The sequence below is a fragment of the Pseudophryne corroboree genome, chromosome 7, assembly GCF_028390025.1.
Source record: "Pseudophryne corroboree isolate aPseCor3 chromosome 7, aPseCor3.hap2, whole genome shotgun sequence".
Taxonomy (NCBI): Eukaryota; Metazoa; Chordata; class Amphibia; order Anura; family Myobatrachidae; genus Pseudophryne; species Pseudophryne corroboree.
Window position 1 is genome coordinate 439,651,130 of NC_086450.1, and position 27,289 is coordinate 439,678,418.

At 41.7% G+C, this 27,289-nt stretch overlaps 1 pseudogene; it reads left to right on the plus strand.

Moving 5' to 3' along the window:
• Positions 1-942: 942 nt before the first annotated feature.
• Positions 943-27,289, plus strand: part of LOC134944255 (farnesyl pyrophosphate synthase-like) — a 29,621-nt pseudogene continuing 3,274 nt past the window's right edge.

Below are 27,289 nucleotides of genomic sequence, written 5' to 3' on the forward strand. Positions count from 1 at the left end.
AGTTGCAGCTATTATTTTCCATAGCATACCATTAGTATCATAATAAACCAAATGTATTGAGTGGAATACTATTATCACTAGTCAGAAAAAGCTGAAGTAGTATATAAATGTATAGAACTAGAATATAAATGTATAGGATTAAATGAGGTTAGGAAAACCCCTGTACATAAAAGTTAAGGCTGGATAGTTCCTGGAACATCCGAGATATCAGCTTGGTCACCGGAGGAGTCTTCATTGAGGTACGCCATAGCATCGTCAGGTGAAGTGAAATCAAAATGAGAGTCCCCTTCATAAATGCATAATTTGGCTCGGAAAAGTAGTGTAAATTTACGTAAGGCCATCACTAATCTTGAACAAATCGGATTGAAAGCCTTGCGTGCACGAGTCAGTTCAGCCGAAAAGTCTTGAAATATGTAGACGGTTGTTTTCCCACTGAATATGCTTTAGTTTCCTAGACGCAGTCCAGAATGCAACTCTATGCAAGTAGTTGAGGCATCTAAAAAGCGTGACGCGAGGACGACTTTCTGAGGAACGAGGAGGAGGGCCAACTCTATGGGCTCTCTCGATTAACAGATCTTTACAAATATCAGTGATACCTAAAATGGATGGCACAGTTATTTGTACAAAATTCATCAAGTCAGCCCCTTTTACAGATTCAGGAAGGTCCACCAGGCGGATATTATTTCTCCTTGACCTGTTTTCAGGATCATCTAGCTTATTCCATAGCTGGTCATTTTCTTTTTCAAGGCGTACTATGCGACCTTGAACCTCTGCCATATCATGAGCTAGACCACCAATCTTATTCTCATTAATATTCTGTGAGAGATGCTGCAGTTGTTTTGTAATGTCTAACACTGCCTGTGTAAGTAATGGCGCCACAGCATGGGTAATGGCATCAGTTAGATCCGCATATGTTATTGGGGAGTCCTGCGGGCAACTAACATGAGGTAAGCCAGTGAGCAGTTTTACAGCTGCAGCCTTTTTTGAAGCTGGATGTCTGAGTCAGCCCTGCGCTTCTCCTGGCATCCGAGCGGTACAGCGGGAGCCAGTTTAGCTGTGGTGCCAGGGGTCAGGAACTTGTCCATGAGCTGCTGCACGAGATGGAGAAAGTGTCCGTCCCGATGGAGGCTGTTATACAGCCGTGCTGTGGTGATTTTAGCTGGGAGGCGCCGGAACTGAGCAGAGACGCTGCTTACAGCATGAAGCCGGAACCGGAAGTCTCTATTATTGTCCCACTTAACTGGGTTCTGTAACCCGACCTGTGCACAGAATTTAGGTATGGTGGCGTTAGAAAGTTTGAACCCTCAACTTTAACGCAGCTTTACAACACAGTTGTCCCCTTTGTCCTACTGGAGAGTCCACTGCTGACAAGGGTTTGGCTTGGAGGGGACCTGTGGCAGGTATTTAACTCCGCAAAGTAGCTGCTAGACAAACCCTCGCTGCTAAATGGCGCTGGGTCCCTTTAAGCCTTGCAAATGACACTTGTGGCTTCTCACTATTTCCGGTCAAGTAAATGTCATTCAGTCAGTAGCCTTTAAAAGTTCATTGGTAAGGGTGGTCTTTGTCCCCAAGGAGTCTCTGATTTCTGTAGTGTGACAGAGGATGTATAGTCCTCCGCACAGGCACCAAGCCTAATGTGGTTGGAGAGGGTAGCAGCATTAGGACTGGTCTATTAGCCAAATGAGGTTGAGTGTGGTGGTACTCAGTCTATCTGGGGGCTGACTGCGGGGACTATCTTTATAACCCTGGAGCAATTCCTGGGCATCAGATTGGCTACAGAAGCCAGGCTCACGGTTATATTGCGGTGTGGTAGGCCACTGAGCTCCTCCTCCCGGAAGGGTACCTGGGCTGGGTCACCCTGCGGCAACAGAACACCTCCTCCGGACACTGCACATCCAACGCTCTCTCCCTCTCTTCTGGTGGGCCACAGTGGGGATCAGCTCTCACCCCGCTCCTTCTACTCTCCAGTCTAGCAGCCCACCAGGGCATGGGATCTGCAGCCGCTGCTGTTCTGCGGTCCTCTCCCAAGCATCTCCTCCCATCACACTCGCGGCGCGCCGGACACCCACTGAGTCTCCAGGTGCATGCTTCCACTGTCTGCCGCACCCTGCCGCCACGCACCTCCCCACCTCTAGCCGTCGATCACAGAACAGGTAACTGGCGCAGGTAGATGCTGGGACACTCGGGGACTTCACATGCGGACTCCTTCTAGCATGCTCGTCTCCTTCCCCTCACTGAAGTCGGCGTCTGACGTGGCTTTCTCCCACGTCATCTTCTCTTCCTCTCACTGCACACCACAGCCAATCAGGTCTCCCTCCTGCAAGAGCTATCAATCAACGTGCCGGGTAAGTCCCGCCTCCTCTGTACCCCTTAAAGGGTCCCAGCCAGGTAATTAACTCTGTGCTGTCTTTAATAGTCCCAAAAGCCTTAATTTGTGACACAGGTTGTCACCTTGTGGAGTATTACATGAACATAAAAAATTTTCGCCAGAGGAGGCCATGCAAAGTTACATGTGCTCAAATCTCTTTTTAAAGCAGCTGAACCAGTCTGATGCAGGTATAGAATATCTGGATGAAGGTCTCCACTGCAGCTTCTGGTGACTCAAAATGAATCCCACGCATCTTGCACTTGATTTGTGGGAACACAAAGAAGCATCTGGACCAGTCCGAAGTATGTATGTCTTCTGCATGCTGGATAAAGGTCTCTACTGCAGCTTCTGGTGACTCAAAATTAATCCCATGCATCTTGTGCTTGATTTGTGGGAACACAAAGAAGTATCTGGATCAGTCCGAAGCTGGTATGTCATCTGCATGCTGGATGAAGGTCTCCACTGCAGTTTCCAGTGACTCAAAATTAATCCCATGCATCTTGTGCTTGATTTGTGGTAACACAAAGATGTCACAAGGGGCCAGGTCTAGACCAAGCTCCTGGATGTGTTCATGGGCCTGAAAAACCACTGCTTTCCTGGACTTGTGGGCAGGTGCATTGTCGTAATGGAGAAGGGTACCACGAACGCGTGTTTTTGTAAGGTGCCCAGAAATGGCTTCCACCACTTGTTACAGGCATTGGTTGAAGTACCAGTCCCTAGTGATGGTGTGCTGCTGCACAAGTGGTATGGTAGCTACATGACTAGTCTTGGCCACAAAATCAGCCACTATTTCCTTGGCCATGCTGCACTCACATCGGAACTTCTGTGGCGCTGCACCTCCAACTGATGCCCACTTGGCTGATTGTTTTGTATCGGGTCGAAACTTTAGATCCAAGATTCATCATGACCAGTGCTTAAAGTGGTCCTTGAGAGGTGATGGAACTCACCCCCCGCCCTCCCAGCATGAGGGTGCGGTATCACTAGCCCCTCACCCTTTTACCCACCTTGCAGATGATACACCCCTAGCCCCGCCCCTACCTGCAAAACATTAATCTTTTACTGCTCCGCTCTATCAGTTCCACCACTGGCTGCCTATATGTTATCAATTTACATATAAAATACTCCTACTGACACATAATTCTATTAAAAAAACTACACCAACATACATCTTTTCTCTTATCTTGCAATATCTCACAGCTCGCCCTTCTGATATGCATATGATCTGTGTTTCTCATATACACACATTACCTACTCCCAGTAATGGTTATAGGACTTTTTTTCATGCAGCACCGACTCTGTGCAATGATCTCCCATGCATAAGACTCTCCTCTAGTCTCCAAACCTTTAAGTGTTCCCTGAGAACTCACCTCTACAGGCAGTTTATCATATTTCACTCACGTTATCCCCACACAGCTTATCCCTGATGCAGCTCTCCTTCTGGACCACTTATCCCTGACAAAGTTACCCCCTGACAACACTCAACCAGCAACTGCATGTACAAACTACAAAGTAGCCTGGCAAATGGGCTGGCGCACCACCTCCAAATACAAGTGACAGAATTCAGGTCTGCCCCGTTTCGGCCCACTTTAACCCCTGATGACCACAGATGGTCTTCCAGACAGAGTTTGAGTGGCCCCATCAAACCTGGTCAGCATGTTGTGGCACCAAGTCACCTGAGCCTCTTCCTGCTGTCAAATCAGCTGGAGTATGAAGCAGCTGGATCAAGATGAGATGCCTTTATCTCTAACTGGGCCATGGTCACCCTGGCATCCAACTCAACTATGGCCTGTACAGCAGCAATATTGTCTTCAGCAATGGTGGACACAGGTCGGCCACAGTGCTACTTGTCTTCTAAGGATCTTCTACCGTGCTGAAATTCTGAAAACCACTCAAACACAAGAGTTAGAGTTGGTGCTTTCTCTCCAAAAGCAGCTTGCAGTCACTCAAAACTGTACTGCTGTTGCAGACCACTCTTGTAGTCGTAGAAGCTCATGGCTCTCCAGCGGCCTCTGTTGAGCTCCATGATGAGTTCATGAAGGAAGTAAACATGCTGACTTCTTCGGTGTGCAGTGCTGCGTATATACAGTTCTGTGCCCTGACATTTCACAAGTACTTTAGTCAGAGATAACAGTTCACAACCAGTCAGATTGTGTCTACTCTACCTATGCACTGCATATCCGGAAACTTATTGCCAACCCCTTGTATGTTTGGTATGACCTAAAGCCTGGCCCTCTGTCTGCAGGTATAAATCCATTGCAAAAAACAAGATGGGTTTCCTGTGCTTCTACCTGCCCATTGCTGCTGAGATGTTTATGGTGAGTTCTGTGCAGCAGAGCTGATAATCTAGTTATTTTCTTTGTAACCTTGTAAGAGAATGAATAACTGGCAGCTGTGTATACCCCACCATATTAAAATTCTGGAGACAGTAATTGCATGTTACAGTAACCTACACAACAAGCAAATGAGCCCCTCTCTTGACACCTGAATAACCAATCCATGTACCCACTGCCTAGGCTGGAATAGACCAGGAGGAAGATCACAAAAATGCCAAAACAATCATGCTGGAAATCGGGGGGAGTTATACCAGGTGCAGGTGAGAAAGGGGATAATGGGAATGAGGAGGCATTGGGAGAGTCAGAGTTTATCATACAGTTCATAATCTGTGCCCCTATTTCCCAATTTACTGGTAGAATGACTACCTGGACATTTATGCTGACCGCAAAGTCTCTGGGAAGACTGGAACTGACATCCAGGGTAAGAAGTGTACGTGGCTGGTGGTAGAGGCACTAAAGAGGGTGACTCATGAGCAAAGGAAAATCCTGGAGGTAAGTATGATAGTGGGAAAGTTCCCCTCCAGTTATACCTACTCAGACAGCTACCCCTCCTGTGCTTACACCTCCCCGGAGAGGGCATCCTCCTACTGTGCTTATACCTTCACCAACAGCTCCACCTCCTGCAATTACACCTTTCCCAATGGCTCCACCTTCTGCAATTACACCTTCCATGGCAGGTCCTTCTCTTGTGCTTACAACTTCTCTGAATGCTATTCCTCTGGTACTTACACCTTCCTCAACAGCTCCTACTGCAATAACACCCTCTCCATCAGCTCCTTTTCTCCTTCTCTGGCAGGGATTCCACCTCTTGTGCTTACACATTCCCCAACAGCTTGTCATCCTGTGCTTGCATTTTCCTCTGCTAATACCTTCCCTGACAGCGCCTCCTCCTGTCTTTACACATTCCCTGACAGCTCCTCCTCCTGTGTTTACACTTTCCCTGACAGGACCTCCTACAGTTAAAGCTTCCCTGACAGCTCCTCCTCCTGCACTTACAGCATGTCTTCTCCAACAGCTCTACCTCCTGCAATTACACGTGACCTGAAAGCTCCTCATCCTCCTATGGTTACATCTTTCATGACAGCTCCTCCTGCTGCACATATACCTTCTCCAACAGTGCAACTTCCTGTGCTTACACCTTCTCTGACAGCTCCTCCCCCTGTGGTTACACTTTTTCCCCAACAGATCCTCCTCCTGCAGTTACTCCTTCCTTGACAGCATCTCCTCCTGTAGTTAAACCTTCTCCAATAGCTCATTCTTCTTGTCTTCCCTGACAGCTCCTCATCCTGCTGTAGTTACAGATTCCCTGAAAGCTCAGCCTGCTGCAGTTCCACCTTCCCTGACAACTCCTCCTCCTGCAGTTACTCCTTCCCTGACAGATCATCCTAATCAACCTACTCCTTCCCTGTCAGTGCTTCCTACTGTTGTTAAACATTCCACTACTGCTCCTCCTCCTGTGGTTAAATCTTCCCTTACATCTCCTTCTCCTGCACTTACATCTTACCTAACAGCTCCTCCTTCTTCTGTAGTTACATATTCCCCAACACATCCTCATTTGACTGTAGTTACACCTTCCCTGGAAGCTCCATCTGCTGCGCTTACACTTTCCCTGACAGTTCCTCCTTCTCCTGTTTTTACACTTTTCCTGTCTACTCTTCCTGAATTTATACATTCTCCTAAAGGCTCTACCTGCTAGATGTCCCCCTTCTCTGACAGCTCCTCTATTGTGCTTACACCTTCCCCGACAGCTTCTCCTGCACTTACACTTTCCTAACACTTCCTCCCACTGCATTTCCACATTCCCAAACAGCTCCTTCTCCTGTGTTTATACCTTCCCTGACAGCTCCTCCTCCTGTGGTTACATCTTAAATGACAACATTCCATCTCCTGTGGTTACACATTCCCCTACAGCTCCTCATTTAATTGCAGTTACACCGTCCCTGACAGCTTCTACTCCTGTGTTTACAGCTCCACTGACAGCTCATTCTCCTTCTGTGGTTACACCTATCACAAAAGCTCCCACCCCCCATGGTTACACCTTCCCTGACAGCTCATCCTCCTGTGCTTACACCTTCCTCAACAATTCATTCTTCTTCTGTGCAGACATCTTTCCTACAGCTTCTCATCTTGCTGCAGTTACACATTTCCTGAAAGCACCTTTTGCTGCACTTACACCTTCCCAAACAGCTCCTCCTCTTTCAGTTACACCTTTGATGATAGCTCCTCCTGCAGTTACACCTTCCCTGACAGTTTGTTTTCCTCCTGTGTTTATTCCTTCCTACTGAATATACACCTTCCCTAACAGCTTGACCTTCTATGCTTACACCTTCCTTGACAGCTCCTCATCTCCTGTGGTTACAACTTCTCCAACAGCTCCTCATTCAAATGCAGTTACACCTTAGTAGAGAAAGACCACCTTTCTGTCAAAGTGACAGTTGCTCCACCCCTTTCTCCAGTGGCACGCCTCCTTTAATATGAAATGATAGTGTTTGATATCGCTTTTATATAAAATTTTATATAAAATTTATAGAGTTTGATATTAAAAGATAATGGCTTTGAAAAGAGTGTCACGTAACACCAGTCGCAGAATACGCCATAAAGCTGTATCACAAACCAGCTTGTGATGAAAAAATTCACTATTTTGACTAGTCTGTACACTTTACATTACAGTGTTATAGTTCACATGTTATAGTTCACACATTCCAGCAATTTAAACTTCATGCTTGGCACACATGGTACAGGTTTAAAAAGCATAATGACTTATGACCGTGTCCATTTTCTTAGATGCACGGAAGCATCACACATGGCACTTATTTAAAAAGCATATTGATTTTAATGACCATGTATGATTAATGATGACAGCACAATTTCAAAAACCTTAGATGTACGGGCTACCCGTGACCGCACAATTTCAAAATCCGAACAGCCACGAACTACCACGCTTGTAACAAAAGCACCTGGTTATTAATGTTAATCTCTGCAAATGAACATTAGCGCCACCTACAGGTCTATGTATTGACTCAAAATGACATCTTAATTTTAAACTATTGTGCTTTTAAATAAAAAGATATATATATATATATATATATTAAACCGTATTAAAAGATAATGGCTTTGAAAAGAGTGTCACGTATCACCAGTCGCAGAATGTCACGCAACGCAGCACGCCAAATCAAGCGGATGAAAGATGCATATTACACAGTGTTAAAACCAGGTAGTTTTAGCGGCATTGATAAATATTATGGGTCGGTTAAAAATAAATTTAAAAGATCCGACGTAAGAAAGTGGTTACAAGAACAAGACGCATACAAGTTGCACAAGCCAGGAAGAAAAAACTATAAAAGGAACATAATTTGTGTATTGGGTATAAACCAACAGTGGCAATGCGATTTGGTTTCGCTGATAGATCTGTCAAAATACAACGATGATGTTAAATACATATTAACAATCATCGATATATTCAGTAAGAGGGTGTGGGGTGAAAGTCTGACCGCTAAGAACGCTGCAACAGTCGCTAATGGTTTTGAAAAAATATTCCAGCGGGGTGCTGTGCCGATGAAACTACAAACCGATAATGGTAAAGAGTTTCTAAACAGAAACCTAAAAAAGGTGTTAGAAAAATACGGTATAAAGCATTTCACGACCAATAACGATGTGAAAGCGGTGGTTATAGAGCGCTTCAATAGGACTTTAAAAACACGCATGTGGCGCTATTTCACGGCAAAGAATACCTACAGATATATAGACGTTTTACAAGACTTCATACGCAGCTATAATAACACATACCATAGAACGATTAAGTGCGCTCCAAACGATGTGAATGACTCTAACGCATTGAGTGTCTTCAAAACGACCTACGGTGATTACTTTAGAACTAAGAAAGCCCCCGTTTGTTTAGGAATCGGTGACCACGTCCATATTTCTAAATATAAGGACATATTTCAGAAAGGTTACGAACAGAGTTTTTCTGAGGAGATATTTGTTGTACATAGTGTGAACACTAAAGGGCTTAAGCCGCTTTATAAGTTGGCAGATCTGTACGGTGAAGTTATAACAGGTAATTTTTACCCCGAAGAGCTTCAAAGCATACCAAAAACTATAACAGAGTTTACAAAGTGGAAAAGATTTTAAATAATAAGACGGTCAGAGGCCGAAAATACGCATTAGTCAAGTGGCGCGGGTACCCCGCAAAATGTAACATTTGGGTCGCGGCATCGGTGATAAAAGACATATAAAGCTCATCACTATCTAAACAAGACAAGCGATGGATGACAAGTCGTTCTACATAACCTTACCCAGCAACGCCTCGGCGGTTACTTTACCGCAAAATAAGATTTCTAACTATACAACAAAGTTGGCTAAACCGATAGACTTAAATGGCGAATGGGAAGTAGCACTTACTGAGATACAATATCCGCACACGTGGAATACATTGGATTTACAAGATTGTAGACTGCAATTATCATGGGATGGAACGGCGGATCAGCCGGTGGCGAGAGTCGCGAGTTTGTGCATTAAACCGGGTTTTTATGAAACAATCGAAGCGTTACTGAACGTAATCAAACAACTGAAACTGGACGTTGGATTAAGACTAACGTACGATCTGTTTGCACACGTTGTAACATGCGACAGTAAGCTGTTGTATCAAATCCTCGCCGGTTCTAAGCTGACATGGATACTGGGTTTACAACCTAAAACTAAGATTTCTAAACCATGCGCCGACATCAAAGGCGGCCAATATACGATGTACGTGTACACAGACATTATCGAACACCAACGGATCGGGGATAGTTATGTACCGCTACTTCGCACTGTTGAAATGAAGGGTTATAACAATGAGGTGATCACAATACGATACGAGAAGCCCGATTATGTACCATTGTGCAAAACACATTTTGACACGATAGCCATAGAGATAAAGAACGACCAGAACGAGAACATGGCATTTAAGTTTGGGAAAGCGATCGTGAAGCTACACTTCAGACGCCGCAAAACTGAATTTTATTAACTAAGCAGAATGGTTGCTGTTAAAAATTATGGCGATCGGGGCCTCTACGCGCAATATTATAAATCTCAAGCCGGTAATGGATTACCAGGTTTTCACGGCAGCGCGTACATGTATGGCTGCGGTTTAGGCGGTATTTTTCGAAGTCTTTTCAGAAAAGCTGTACCTCTTAGAGTTAGCTAAACCGCATATGAAGATCGCGGCACGTAATATAGCGAAAGATGTTATCGGGCAAGCCACAACGGCCGTGGTGAATAAGATACACGAGGCGAACCAAGCAAAGCAAGATGGTTCAGGACTAATATATACAAGAAAAGGAGTGTCAAAAGAAAACGGAAGCGTATGATAGCGCTTCCGCCTTGGGACATACCCTTTTTAAATAAAAAACAGAGACGACGTAACTCAAAGAAGAAGAGAAAGCCGAAGCGCTCCGTTGGTGATATTTTTTAAACATGTTTTTCATACACCACGAGTCCGTTGAATGTGCAAAAACAGAGCTGGATCTTTTTGACGTGCCCCCGACACAAACTAGCATAGAGAAAAGTCTATACGTCGAAGTTCAACCTTTAGCGGCATTATCCGACACAGCTCCGCTTGAATTTTATATAGCAGCCAGCGGTGAACACTACTACGATCTGAACAACACGCTGTTGTACGTGACATGCAAGATCGTACGAACCGATAACACACCGATACCGCAAGGTGCGCGGGTCGCACTTATTAATTACCCAATAGCGACTTTATTCAACCAAGTGGATGTAACTTTGGGCGACAGGCTCATATCACAATCCAACAATCTTTACGCATACCGCTCGTACATTGAGACTATATTGAATTACAGCTCGGATGCATTGTCAACAAAACACACAACAGGCTTATTTTACAAAGATTCGGCTGGTGAATTTAACAACACGGACGGTCCGAATACGGGGTTCAAAAAACGAGCAGGAGCAACAGAGCAGAGTTGCACGGTTGAATTGCTAGGACCGCTTCACTGCGACCTTTTCCATCAACATAAACTAATTATGAACGCCGTTGATCTGAAGATTAAACTAACCAGAAACAAAGACGCATTCTGCTTAATGTCGTCTGAAGCAGATGCCTTTAAAATACAGATCACAGCGGCATCCCTGTTCTTGAAAAGAGTTCAGGTCTCACCAGCCGTGCGGATTGGGCACGCGCAGGCCCTGTTAAACGGTAACGCGAAATACGCGATTGACCGCGTTGGGATGAAAATCTACAGCGTACCAACAGGCAGTAGAGTATTTAATCTAGAAAATCTATTTTTAGGTCAAGTGCCGAAAACAGTTATAGCCTGTTTTGTGGATAACGAATCATTTTCAGGAATCCATAACCGGAATCCCCTTTGCTTTGAACATAAAAATGTAAGTTTTGCGTCCCTTTATCTGGATGGAACACCGCACCCCGCCAAACCATTTCAACCCGACTTTGAACGCGGTAATGCTGTAAGAGAGTATATGTCACTCATACAGATCACAAATAAGCAGAAATCTGACAATGGTATACTGATTGACCGCGAAGAGTACCTCAGAGGCTACACGCTATTTGCTTTTGACCTTTCACCAGAACAGGAGTGTGGAGAACACCTTTCCATGATAAGAACAGGCAATCTACGTGCCGAATTCCGCTTTGCAGAAGCGTTGGACCAGACAGTTAATGTGATAATATACGCTCTATTTGATAATATCATCGAGATTAATCAAAGGCGCGATGTGCTGTACGATTATCTATAAATTAAATAAACTAACACTACGCTGCTGAAAAAATGAACACATTACAGATAAACTGTATTCTGTACGCTGTGCAAAGCACACGGCATATTTTTAAAGGAACGTATCCGTGCAATATGTTACCTGTCAGTAAACTGGCGCAATACCCCTGCGGGTTTGTAATCAATACGCATAGCAGCGGGCAGCCGGGTGAGCACTGGTTGGCCGCTTATTTTAACGAACAGCGTGAATGTTACTTTTTTGATTCTTACGGGTTAGCCCCTGACAGCCCCCTATTCCCAAAAGCTATAATACATTTTTTAAACTTGAATTCAAAAAGTGTTTATCACCAAAATAAGCAGTTGCAAAATTTTAACAGCACCGTTTGCGGTCAATATTGCGTATACTTTATATTTCACATGTGTAAAAAATACAAATATGTGGATGTACTGGCCCGTTTTAGTGATGACACAAAACGTAATGATTGTTTTGTTTCAAATTTTGTAAGACGGCTCCCAAGAAGCCATTGTCTGAGTCATTATGCAGATAGATATATACAGAATTGTGTAACTTGTAACCAACGTTGTGTGTGAAGCGTTTTATGTACAACGCGGCATAACTATTGCACGTTGTACATAAAACGTTTCACACACAACGTTGTGTGTGAAGCGTGTTACGTACAACGTTGTATTGTTTGTGTAACTTGTAATCAACATTCTGTTTGATGCGTTTTATGTACAATGCATCATATCTATGATGTTTTTCTAATAAACAACGTTGTTTATTAAACTTTATATCGCGTGCTTGAAATTTCTTCCGTTTACAGCAATAGAAACAAAGAACAAAACGTTGTTTTATAAATCATAAGCATATTTTATTATATATATATATATATAACACGGTAAAGACACATTTAAAACATTACATAAAATATTATTGACATAAGTTAAACATTGTGGCGCAAAATTCCAACACAAAATACAGTGTATAAAAATATTACAAATTAGTTATATGTTATAGTTTCAGCCACTGTGAATCCTGAAATAGATTTACGGATCGTTTCCTAGGCAGTAAGTAACCGTGCGGTGTTGTTAACCCTGGGGGACTTAAAACATTTATTCGACCTTTGTTAAGGGTTTGTAGCAACATGGGCGATGTCACAGCGCCATCAGAGGCCTCCTGCTTCTCAGCTTTTAAGCGTTCTAAGCACATACTATTTGCAGCATTGGTTATGACGGTTGAGGGAATATTTAATTCAGACATAGCCCGCATAAATTCAGGCCACCCGTTCGGTATATTACGGATCGACACACCGTGGCTTTGCGTGATGCTTCTTATTAAATCTAACATGTTGGAACCAGGCACAGCGATGCCTTTGTACAGAAACTCCCCTTTACTGTTCCAGTCTGTGATGTGTTTAGAGCATGTCATTTTACTCAATAGTATTTCACAGTTTTTTTTATACCGGGCATTAACACTGCTCAAAAGCTCATGATAAACAGCATCGGGCGCAACAGGTTGTGTCGTGTTATTTGATTCATCAACAGATTTTGCAACGGGGGATAAAAGAGCTAAAGTTGACATTTCACTATCAGCCTGTTTACTCAACACCAGATATCTCTGCAACAACATTGTATATCGCTTTGCTTTTTCATATTCTGATAAATCATTATTCTGTAGTATTTTCACGATCTCTACATCTAGACCGTGTGTTGTTGTTTTACGTATGTCGTTGCTGTTCGGTTTGTTATGTAAACGGTCTATCTGATTCTGAGGCACCAGATACGTTTTCTCAGCGTACTCCATCAGCGATTAGACAATAGTCCTGTATTAGCGATATAACAAAACCAAGCAGCGAACCGATAAAACCACCCGACTGTTTAACCAACCTCTTCTTTTTTCCAATAGCACATTTCTTATTACAAAGTGATTTTATAAGCTCTCGCTTCTTTTTAAGGTAGTTCAACTGTCGTTGAGACAGCGGTATTTTACCTTTAAGCGTGTTGAGCGCTATCTCACAAATAGCCGTGACTAAATCGTTTGAAGCGTTGGATAAAATAGCGTTTCTTTGGGTTGGTGTTGCTTTAATTAACGTTTTTAAAAGCTCCCAATTACGTCTTATCCGTCCCGACATGTTCACCGTTGTTATAATGACAACAAATGACTAAAGGTAGTACGGTTATAGCTTTATAGAACCGCGCTTCTTAATGACAAAAGCGACAGGTGTGTCTGGTGGGAATAAGCCGCTTCGTAAACGATAATCGTCAAGAGCGTTGTTTCTTAAATCAACCAGTAAATACCCATAAGGGGCAGCCGTCGCGGATTCATAGGATTCGAGAAAAAAACGATGTTTCAATGGGTACATTTGTCTAGCCAGAATCCCCACCTGCATTTTATCCCTGGGGTTTTTGAACAGGACCATATATTTTGTGTTTAAATGTATAGTTCTGCTCTTTTTACCTTGACAAAATATGTTTTGGACAAGGTACAGGATACTGAGATTACGATGGTGTACATACTTTGTGAAAGCTTTCTCAACCTCAGAATTATTACTTGCTGCGTCCATCAGATCATCAATCACTGTTAAATTAATCTTATCAGGGGGAAAAGTTGATCATCGCTAAAAGACTCTGGTAAACCCTCTATAAAACGCGTACCGGGGTAATCACACAGAAGTTGGTCGTATATAGGCTGCCAACAGGTGTAAAACCAAACAACATTATCAGGTACATGAGTCATATGTGTTGCAGCGTGCTGCAACAGCGTTTTCACAAAATAACTTTTACCCGAATTGGACGGACCCGCTAAAATACATGAGAAAGGGTACTGAAATCTGGTGTCCATCTTAATAGCCGAACGGCAGTGTTGTGAAGTTGTCCGTAAGAGACCGTTTAGTATAAACACACCTTTGCGTCTTCTGCAAAGTACGCGTCTCTATCTGCCAGCACTTTTTCACACGTACTATACCGGGTTGACGGATCACAACCTTTTTCTGGTCGTCGCCTTCGGGGTTTAAAGTATAATCTAAGACCAGTTCTTTCAGGCTGTCAAAGTTAACGTGCTGCGCATTATCAACATTGAGCGTTATACCTTTAACTTTTAAACAGGTCTTTCCGTTGTTTAGTCGATAGCCGTATGACTTGGGACCGGCTGAGACAAATTCTGTTATATGGGTTCCTGTGGGTAGTTCGCTGGTCAACTTGCCTAAATAATCACCCAATGGCGGGCTCCAGTCACCGAGTCTACTGACAAAAATTACAGAATCTGTGTCGTGATAAAGACATCTATCTTGTAATCTATACAGTAGTTTGTACAGTTCAACACGTGCATAAGCAGTTGTAAAGATGGCTATAGTTACATTTAAAATTGCGCCCCTGGTGTAATGGTCTTTGGCATACTTCCAATTTACCATAACGGTATCATCGTCAACAAAGTCCAAAGCGGACACATCATAGTACGGTGAGAACGCGTATTCAAAAAGTTTGTCGGGATCGGTCACTAGACACGTATTGGGCATGTTGCTACGTTGACCAAATTTACCCCATAAGGAATTTAAAAACAATTTTGAAATTTGTCTTTTAGCGGGGTTGATTTCTATGTGATCGGGTTGTAAAGACACGCCTTCATTTTTTTGATAGGCGTCTATATACTCTTGGCGTTTCACGGCGTCTGTACACCATTTGGGATAACCAGAGGCCTCTTGTTTATCCCTGAGGTGCGTTTTAATGTAACCTGAAAACAATTTGTCAGATCTCTCATCAAAATGCCACACCTCATAGATTTTACACACCATGTAAACCATTTCTACAGCCAAGTTTAGTTCCACGGTACACCATGTACCGATGAGTGCACGTTTTTCTGAATCATGAATGCACGGCTCAGTATGTCCAGACTCGGCGCATGTGCGACATAATGGAAACATTAACTTGCCGCCCATTTTAACCGGCAGAACCGGAAAGAATAGACCACGAGGCGGGTAAACTTTAACCCTGGCAAAACCGAAATACTTTGTGACATCACCAAAATCCTTATAAATAATGCGTGGGTGCAGTATAGCACAGGTTCTCAAACTCGGTCCTCAGTACCCCACACGGTTCATGTTTTGCAGGTCACCTGTAGATTTTTAAAATGTGACAGTTGGTGATACACAGTGCACCTGCTGGGTGACCTGGAAAACGTGAACCGTTTGGGGTCCTGAGGACCAACTTTGAGAACCACTGCTGTATAGGATACGTTTTGGTTTTGTTAACAAAAGGGTACAGGCTGGTAAAGTCAAAATAGTGAATTTTTTAATCACAACCTGTTTTGTGATACAGCTTTATGGCGTTTGTGCGCCCGCCATAAAGAGCATCACGTGGCTCCAAGGGTTCGGGTAATTCTTTACCCTTCAGAAAAGCCTGTAGATCCACATCAGACTCTAGCATAGACTTCCATTCACAACCCCAGATTTCACGTATCTGAAATCCACATTCGTTTAAGGTAGTGCAACTTTACCTGCGTCTTGTGGTGTAATTGACCGTAGGTAATTTTAGTCAGTTTGTTTTTATCATCGGCGTTGTAACAAGCACCACAGCCGTGATAAAAACAACCTTGGAATTCAAAAGCAGTGGGTGTGCCGTTAATCACGACGTAACCATCCAGGCTGTATTTACCAACTTTCTTCTCGCCCCCTTGTAAAGCGTGTCTTATACTCACACCTTCTTTGTGCTCTATGTACATTAACCACTGTATGGCTGGCGTTGAGTAACGCTTCTGAGTCTTGTGATAGTTATCACCCGGTACAAGGGCCAGTGTCTTTTCCTGTAAAAATTTACAACGGTACATGGACATGCAGACGGATGCCAACGTGACTAATTGAAAAGCCTCGATGTGACGTTTAACCACAACCTTTTTTTTCCCCTTTGTTATTAGAAACTCCTGTTCTGTCATGGCTATAACAGCCGATCTGAAAGCATCACAAGCTTTTTGTAATATTTTCACATCGTCTTTACAATATCGTACAAGCTCTTTTTGAAAGTTAAACGGTTTGTGTACACACTGTTTATACCAGGCTGTAAACTCAGATAATTCATCAGGCATCATGTATTGTGGACCAAAATACTCTATTGACGGCATAGCCCATATGTAATTTTAGTTATAAGCTGTGTTAAAAAAATGTGGGAAATAACCTTTGGTACCGTCAAACCCCATCGCCTTTGGTAACTTGCTAAGCCGCATGGGTAAAAAATTTAAAGAGTCGATAAATCTTATCTTCAAATCTTTTACCGTGATGCACATTATGTTGCCGCCTCTAGATAATAATTCCATCTTTAATTTCTCCTTAATCAGCTGGCGCAGCACAAAATACGCATCATAGCGACCTGCATTATGGGCTATGAATGTGTAATGCGCAAATTTTGGTTTCATGAACGTCTTTACAAAGTCTTCGATACACGCAACACCCTTAAACTCCCAGTCTTTCTCCCCCGTTAATGTTAAAGCGTAACAGTAGTTTGGTATGTGCACACCCGTCTCCTGCATACACTCAAAATCATAAAAGATGTATTTCTTTGTGGGCTCTTCCGGCTTGATGGTTTGTATATAGCACAAATGGTTCGAAAACCCATCAACGAACACCTTACAAATGGGACACTTTAGGCCTCGGCAGTTATGATCTGTTCGCCGGTAGAGACAACACCTGTCACAATATACATGTTCAAGACAGGATATTTTGTGATCAAGAGCTAAAGCTTTGTGTAGCTCTAAAAATTTGTTTGATCGACAAAATACCCTACATACCGAACACCTTAACGCCGTCACACCGTCGTCAATACAATCCGGCCTGTGACAAGCCTTACAAAAGAAAAGACAATCGTGATTATTTCTATGATGATAAGCGCTATGACAACGGATGCAATAATATCGGGCTCCAAGAAACGCTTTGATATCGAATATCCCATAAAAGTGACAATCGTGATATAGCACAAACAGCGTGTCTTTGTAACGGCTGTCCGTACAGTAATATTTCCAACCGCCTTGATTATAATAGAGGAGATTGATCGAAACATTTAAATAATTTTCAAAAAATGCAACATCGCTAAAGCTGACCGCTTTATCAAGCGGCAGATTCAAAGCTTTATGTAGTTGGATCGCTCTCTCCTGTATTACATGGTCATTGGCATTGTTACCTTTATCCAGAAGTTTACAGACGCTAGCGGCCAAACACAGGTTATTACCGATATTACTGAAATCATAGAGATATCTTTTACTTTTATTAATTATTAAACTATAGGGTAAGCGGTGTAAACTTCTACCGGTCAACCCCCTTGGAGCCCTTGAGGAAGGTGGTTATACACCGAAACAGCTGTCAGGCTTATCACTACAGGACAATGCATCCACTAGCTGACCAGATAAGTTCTTTGGTTTGAAGCTGTTTTCATGTATTTATCGACAATATTTTTCACCAGCTGCTGCTATATGGAATCTTATTGATGTACTGCTTGAATTTTTTCACTAAAAGAATTTTTGCATTTAAAATGGTGTGCTGGTCTCTATGTGGTCAGGCTGCTTTAAACGGTGTGCTTTACACAGGAGGAATTATGATTGTAATATGAGATTGCAGCACCCGACTTTGACATGGAAATGAGTGCGGTTTCTTCCACTGACTTTTATATATATATATATATATATATATATATCAACAAAGTAAAAGACCGGCACTCACTTAATAATCAGCATGGCGCCCGGTGCCCTCAGCAACTGCAAAGTTAGACACATGAGGAAAGGAGAAGCGGCACTCACGGCTGGATATAAATAAGTACAGAGACCACAGCAATACGTATCAACGTTTCAATTCCAAAGAATTTTCGTCAGGATACAGATAACACATATCAAAATCACTCACCTTATATCCCTCACCAATTGTGTCCAGGTGTGCTCGCTGGGCGGCCCGGTGGTCCGGAAGCGGCACCTAAGAAAGACGTCACCGCGCATGCGGCTGACGTCAGTGCATCCCATCACCATGGTAACCCGGGAATGTGTGTACAAAGGGAACTGAGGAAAATACAATATCTGCATTTTGGAAAACGGTCACAATCCATATACTACAATAAATAGAAAAACATATAGAAAACGCACTGATGTCTACTTAACCAGATAAAAATAAATAAACACAGAGTAGACGTATATGTTAGCTCAATACTACATATCACTGTAACGCAGCATCATAACATGGCACGACAGAAAGTGATACTGGAGGATCAATTAAAACCAGACAAAGGTATCGCGTCATTGAGCCCCCTAGGACTGATAGTATCTAGGCGAAAAATCCAACGGGATTCACATCTTAATAAAGCAGCCCCCCGATCTCCGCCCCTCAACGACAGGGGAATATGGTCGATCATCCTGTATTTTAAACTGACTAAACTATGTCTGGCAGCCACAAAGTGGCGGGCAACAGGTTGATCGCTGGAGCCACTCGCTAACGCTAATCTAATAGCAGAACGGTGAGCCGTCATTCGTTCCTTAAATTTACGAGTAGTTTTACCTACATATACCAGTCCACAAGGACATACGATCTGATACACAACAAAGGTTGACTCACAAGTCAAATGATGTCTTATTGAAAATATCTTGCCAGACCAAGGATGGCAGAAGATTTCACCAGTAAGCATGAATTTGCATGTGGTACATGCACACTTAAAACATCCATTCGGTTTATGTTGTAAGAATCCTGTAGAGGATTTACCCTTACCTGATATGTCTGTTTTTACCAATATATCGCGTAAATTCCTCGCTCGCTTATAGCAAGGCATAAGTCTAGTGTCAGCCAAACCAAGATCACTGTCAGATTGAACAAGAGTCCAATGTTTCTTAGAAATTTTATTAATGTTGCTAGACAGGGTGTTAAATTGATTGACCCAGGGTAAAGTGGATTTAGAGACACTATCCTGTTTTTTACAAAGTAGATTATTTCTATCCATGGCAAGAACCTTATCTTTGATTACTTTTAAATATTTCAAGCTATATCCTCTGACTAGAAATTTATTAATTAACTCATCCATTTGTAATGCTGCTAGTTCACTATCACTATTGATGCGCATAATGCGCATCATTTGTGAATAGGGTAACCCACGTTTCAAACTGTCAGGATGGCAACTAGTGTTGTGCAAAAAGGTATTCCGATCGGTACTTTTAGAGAATACCGTTGTATGAATTCTGGATTGTTCAACCCTAATTAGAACATCCAGAAATTCAATTTCACATTGACTCATTTTATATGTTAATTTAACTGGACTGGTGCTTTTATTGTGGCTCTCCAGCACCTGTGTCAGTTTATCACAAGGGCCATTCCAAAATAGAAGGAGATCATCTATATACCTGGTGTAAAAAAACACCATGGAAGATATAGATGGATCACTAAAAAAGATGTCAAATTCAATGTCAAACATATATATGTTAGCATATGTCGGAGCATCGGCAGAACCCATCGCACAACCACGATTTTGTAAAAAGAACTTATTATCATACAGAAAGAAATTCTTATTAAGAATCAATTCTAATAAAATCAGAATCATATCAATATGGGACAACGACATTTCACTCTTAGAAGTCAAAAACTTCTTAACCGCCATTAACCCTTCCTGGTGAGGGATCACAGTGTAAAGGCTAGTTACATCTATGGTAACCAACCAAATATCATCAGGTAAGACTCCCAAATTGGCTAATTTGTTAAGTAGCATAGTGGTATCCATTAAGAACAATGGTTGTTCATGTAACAAAGGTTGTAAGATGCAGTCCAGCAGTATGGATGTCGGTTGAAACAACGATCCGCGTGCGGAGATAATTGGATGACCAGGCGGGGGATTAATGCCTTTGTGTATTTTTGGCAAAGTATACAACAAAGGAACTAACGGAAATTCAGGGATGAGTAAATCGAATACTTCGTCAGAAATAAACCCCACATCCTTTGCCATAATCAATGCTTCTTTAAGTTCCTTTGCAAAAATAGTAGTTGGATTGCCACGTAACCTACAGTAGACTCCTGGTTCGTCCAACTGCCGTTGGATCTCCTTTTTATAATCAGGTAAGTCTTGCAGCACAATGGCTCCCCCTTTTATCTGCTGGACGTATAATTAGTAGATCATTTCTAGACAAAGAGTTAAGAGCTGATCGTTCAGAGTTGGTCAAATTGGAGTATGTCTTATCAGCCGAAGTAGATAAAGAGCCCACGTCTTGATCCAATATTCTAATAAAAGTTTTAATACTGATGTTGTTGGAAAGTGGATCAAATGATGACTTCTTCTTAAACTGACATAATTTCATAGGGATCGTAGAGATCGTGGAGGGTGTGGATGTTGATTTATCCAAAAAGAATTCTCTCAATTTCAACTTACGATTAAGTTGATTCTTCTCAACTTGCCACTGTAACGGATCGAACTGGTTACTAGGAACGAATGAGAGGCCTTTGGATAGGACCTTCTTTTCATTAATTGAAAGTTCATAACTGGACAAATTGCAAATCAGTTCTTCTTGTTCTTCACGGACTTGGTTTTTCCACGCCCGGCTGCGCTTGTATTGGCCACCTCTCCTTGTGTGTCTACTTTGCGTGCATATTTTCTGCGCGTGGTCATCCCTAAAGGGACATTCCTACCACCACGCTTTTCCACTGGTTGATTCATATTCACTGTTAGTACTACTGTTCTCAGCCGAGGTCTCAGTGTCAATGGCAGACCGTGGGTATCTCCGCCCACGAAAAAACGGGCGTCTGTTCCCATCTTGATTAGAACCTGATAGCCAGCGGTATACTTGATGGTTCTCGTAGTCATTTTCCACTTTAGCAAATGTATCCTTTTTGAACCTAATAAGGTCCCTTTTATAAGTAGCAATCTGATTATTTAATTTGGATATCCAATCACCCTCATTATCTGAGATAAGCGTCGGCATGTGTGTTGACTCAAATTTACTGATTTTGTCTTTTAATATTTGTACCTCTTTGTTAGAAAATTCAATTACTAGTAGCATTAAGTCGGATGAACATTTATTTAAAATGGATACCCACTTGCGACAGAACACAGGGTCAAATCTACCGATAGTCGGGCAGTTCCGTACCCTGAATCCCCGAGGGATTTTTTTGACATGAAAATAATCGCTCAATGTAATGGAATGTAGATTAAAATCAACCTCCTTCTTCTTCAATTTTAGCAACTCCTTGAAGATACCATCTGATAATAAAGCTTCTGGCTGATCAAGAAGCTGTTCTTTATGTAAGATTTCTTCTGTTTCAGTTTCAGAATAACTGAAATGCTCTTGTAACGGAATCAGCAAGGGGTTAAACTGTTCATCAATGGCAGAAGCAGATTCAGTAATGGTTCACAAAATATAGTTTGAAAAAACCGACTGTACAAATATGCAGAAAAAATATATATAGATAAAAAATTTCCCAGACGTTTAAAATATACTGAGAGCAGTACAGCACATATACTGAACTCAAATAGTCCTGGAACTAGTGCATAAACAGTGGATAAACATACAGAGTGTTGCCTTGTCTTGATACAAATCCTGTGGCAGGGATTGTTCCATACACATCAACAAAGTAAAAGACCGGCACTCACTTAATAATCAGCATGGCGCCCGGTGCCCTCAGCAACGGCAAAGTTAGACACATGAGGAAAGGAGAAGCGGCACTCACGGCTGGATATAAATAAGTACAGAGACCACAGCAATACGTATCAACGTTTCAATTCCAAAGAATTTTCGTCAGGATACAGATAACACATATCAAAATCACTCACCTTATATCCCTCACCAATTGTGTCCAGGTGTGCTCGCTGGGCGGCCCGGTGGTCCGGAAGCGGCACCTAAGAAAGACGTCACCGCGCATGCGGCTGACGTCAGTGCATCCCATCACCATGGTAACCCGGGAATGTGTGTACAAAGGGAACTGGGGAAAATACAATATCTGCATTTTGGAAAATGGTCACAATCCATATACTACAATAAATAGAAAAACATATAGAAAACGCACTGATGTCTACTTAACCAGATAAAAATAAATAAACACAGAGTAGACGTTGTATATGTTAGCTCAATATTCCATATCACCATAACGCAGCATCATAACATGGCACGACAGAAAGTGATACTGGAGGATCAATTAAAACCAGACAAAGGTATCGCGTCATTGAGCCCCCTAGGACTGATAGTATCTAGGCGAAAAATCCAACGGGATTCACATCTTAATAAAGCAGCCCCCCGATCTCCGCCCCTCAACGACAGGGGAATATGGTCGATCATCCTGTATTTTAAACTGACTAAACTATGTCTGGCAGCCACAAAGTGGCGGGCAACAGGTTGATCGCTGGAGCCACTCGCTAACGCTAATCTAATAGCAGAACGGTGAGCCATCATTCGTTCCTTAAATTTACGAGTAGTTTTACCTACATATACCAGTCCACAAGGACATACGATCTGATACACAACAATGGTTGACTCACAAGTCAAATGATGTCTTATTGAAAATTTCTTGCCAGACAAAGGATGGCAGAAGATTTCACCAGTAAGCATGAATTTGCATGTGGTACATGCACACTTAAAACATCCATTCGGTTTTTGTTGTAAGAATCCTGTAGAGGATTTACCCTTACCTGATATGTCTGTTTTTACCAATATATCGCGTAAATTCCTCGCTCGCTTATAGCAAGGCATAAGTCTAGTGTCAGCCAAACCAAGATCACTGTCAGATTGAACAAGAGTCCAATGTTTCTTAGAAATTTTATTAATGTTGCTAGACAGGGTGTTAAATTGATTGACCCAGGGTAAAGTGGATTTAGAGACACTATCCTGTTTTTTACAAAGTAGATTATTTCTATCCATGGCAAGAACCTTATCTTTGATTACTTTTAAATATTTCAAGCTATATCCTCTGACTAGAAATTTATTAATTAACTCATCCATTTGTAATGCTGCTAGTTCACTATCACTATTGATGCGCATAATGCGCATCATTTGTGAATAGGGTAACCCACGTTTCAAACTGTCAGGATGGCAACTAGTGTTGTGCAAAAAGGTATTCCGATCGGTACTTTAGAGAATACCGTTGTATGAATTCTGGATTGTTCAACCCTAATTAGAACATCCAGAAATTCAATTTCACATTGACTCATTTTATATGTTAATTTAACTGGACTGGTGCTTTTATTGTGGCTCTCCAGCACCTGTGTCAGTTTATCACAAGGGCCATTCCAAAATAGAAGGAGATCATCTATATACCTGGTGTAAAAAAACACCATGGAAGATATAGATGGATCACTAAAAAAGATGTCAAATTCAACGTCAAACATATATATGTTAGCATATGTCGGAGCGACGGCAGAACCCATCGCACAACCACGATTTTGTAAAAAGAACTTATTATCACACAGAAAGAAATTCTTATTAAGAATCAATTCTAATAAAATCAGAATCATATCAATATGGGACAACGACATTTCACTCTTAGAAGTCAAAAACTTCTTAACCGCCATTAACCCTTCCTGGTGAGGGATCACAGTGTAAAGGCTAGTTACATCTATGGTAACCAACCAAATATCATCAGGTAAGACTCCCAAATTGGCTAATTTGTTAAGTAGCATAGTGGTCAGAGGATATAGCTTGAAATATTTAAAAGTAATCAAAGATAAGGTTCTTGCCATGGATAGAAATAATCTGCTTTGTAAAAACAGGATAGTGTCTACATTGATGTGTATGGAACAATCCCTGCCACAGGATTTGTATCAAGACAAGGCAACACTCTGTATGTTTTTCCACTGTTTATGCACTAGTTCCAGGACTATTTGAGTTCAGTATATGTGCTGTACTGCTCTCAGTATATTTTAAACGTCTGGGGAATTTTTATATATATATATATATTTTTTCTGCATATTTGTACAGTCGGTTTTTTTTAAACTATATTTTGTGAACCATGACTGAATCTGCTTCTGCCATTGATGAACAGTTTAACCCCTTGCTGATTCCATTACAAGAGCATTTCAGTTATCCTGAAACTGAAACAGAAGAAATCTTACATAAAGAACAGCTTCTTGATCAGCCAGAAGCTTTATTATCAGATGGTATCTTCAAGGAGTTGCTAAAATTGAAGAAGAAGGAGGTTGATTTTAATCTACATTCCATCACATTGAGCGATTATTTTCGTGTCAAAAAAATCCCTCGGGGATTCAGGGTACGGAACTGCCCGACTATCGGTAGATTTGACCCTGTGTTCTGCCGCAAGTGGGTATCCATTTTAAATAAATGTTCATCCGACTTAATGCTACTAGTAATTGAATTTTCTAACAAAGAGGTACAAATATTAAAAGACAAAATCAGTAAATTTGAGTCAACACACATGCCGACGCTTATCTCAGATAATGAGGGTGATTGGATATCCAAATTAAATAATCAGATTGCTACTTATAAAGGGGACCTTATTAGGTTCAAAAAGGATAAATTTGCTAAAGTGGAAAATGACTACGAGAACCATCAAGTATACCGCTGGCTATCAGGTTCTAATCAAGATGGGAACAGACGCCCGTTTTTTCGTGGGCGGAGATACCCACGGTCTGCCATTGACACTGAGACCTCGGCTGAGAACAGTAGTACTAACAGTGAATATGAATCAACCAGTGGAAAGCGTGGTGGTAGGAATGTCCCTTTAGGGATGACCACGCGCAGAAAATATGCGCCAAAGTAGACACACAAGGAGAGGTAGCCAATACAAGCGCAGCCGGGCGTTGAAAAACCAAGTCCGTGAAGAACAAGAAGAACTGATTTGCAATTTGTCCAGTTATGAACTTTCAATTAATGAAAAGAAGGTCCTATCCAAAGGCCTCTCATTCGTTCCTAGTAACCAGTTCGATCCGCTACAGTGGCAAGTTGAGAAGAATCAACTTAATCGTAAATTGAAATTGAGAGAATTCTTTTTGGATAAATCAACATCCACACCCTCCACGATCTCTACGATCCCTATGAAATTATGTCAGTTTAAGAAGTCATCATTTGATCCACTTTCCAACAACGCCAGTATTAAAACTTTTATTAAAATATTGGATCAAGACGTGGGCTCTTTATCTACTTCGGCTGATAAGACATACTCCAATTTGACCAACTCTGAACGATCAGCTCTTAACTCTTTGTCTAGAAATGATCTACTAATTATACGTCCAGCAGATAAAAGGGGGAGCCATTGTGCTGCAAGACTTACCTGATTATAAAAAGGAGATCCAACGGCAGTTGGACGAACCAGGAGTCTACTGTAGGTTACGTGGCAATCCAAATACTATTTTTGCAAAGGAACTTAAAGAAGCATTGATTATGGCAAAGGATGTGGGGTTTATTTCTGACGAAGTATTCGATTTACTCATCCCTGAATTTCCGTTAGTTCCTTTGTTGTATACTTTGCCAAAAATACACAAAGGCATTAATCCCCCGCCTGGTCGTCCAATTATCTCCGCACGCGGATCGTTGTTTCAACCGACATCCATACTGCTGGACTGCATCTTACAACCTTTGTTACATGAACAACCATTGTTCTTAATGGATACCACTATGCTACTTAACAAATTAGCCAATTTGGGAGTCTTACCTGATGATATTTGGTTGGTTACCATAGATGTAACTAGCCTTTACACTGTGATCCCTCACCAGGAAGGGTCAATGGCGGTTAAGAAGTTTTTGACTTCTAAGAGTGAAATGTCGTTGTCCCATATTGATATGATTCTGATTTTATTAGAATTGATTCTTAATAAGAATTTCTTTCTGTATGATAATAAGTTCTTTTTACAAAATCGTGGTTGTGCGATGGGTTCTGCCGTCGCTCCGACATATGCTAACATATATATGTTTGACGTTGAATTTGACATCTTTTTTAGTGATCCATCTATATCTTCCATGGTGTTTTTTTACACCAGGTATATAGATGATCTCCTTCTATTTTGGAATGGCCCTTGTGATAAACTGACACAGGTGCTGGAGAGCCACAATAAAAGCACCAGTCCAGTTAAATTAACATATAAAATGAGTCAATGTGAAATTGAATTTCTGGATGTTCTAATTAGGGTTGAACAATCCAGAATTCATACAACGGTATTCTCTAAAAGTACCGATCGGAATACCTTTTTGCACAACACTAGTTGCCATCATTGACAGTTTGAAACGTGGGTTACCCTATTCACAAATGATGCGCATTATGCGCATCAATAGTGATAGTGAACTAGCAGCATTACAAATGGATGAGTTAATTAATAAATTTCTAGTCAGAGGATATAGCTTGAAATATTTAAAAGTAATCAAAGATAAGGTTCTTGCCATGGATAGAAATAATCTACTTTGTAAAAAACAGGATAGTGTCTCTAAATCCATTTTACCCTGGGTCAATCAATTTAACACCCTGTCTAGCAACATTAATAAAATTTCTAAGAAACATTGGACTCTTGTTCAATCTGACAGTGATCTTGGTTTGGCTGACACTAGACTTATGCCTTGCTATAAGCGAGCGAGGAATTTACGCGATATATTGGTAAAAACAGACATATCAGGTAAGGGTAAATCCTCTACAGGATTCTTACAACATAAACCGAATGGATGTTTTAAGTGTGCATGTACCACATGCAAATTCATGCTTACTGGTGAAATCTTCTGCCATCCTTGGTCTGGCAAGATATTTTCAATAAGACATCATTTGACTTGTGAGTCAACCTTTGTTGTGTATCAGATCGTATGTCCTTGTGGACTGGTATATGTAGGTAAAACTACTCGTAAATGTAAGGAACGAATGACGGCTCACCGTTCTGCTATTAGATTAGCGTTAGCGAGTGGCTCCAGCGATCAACCTGTTGCC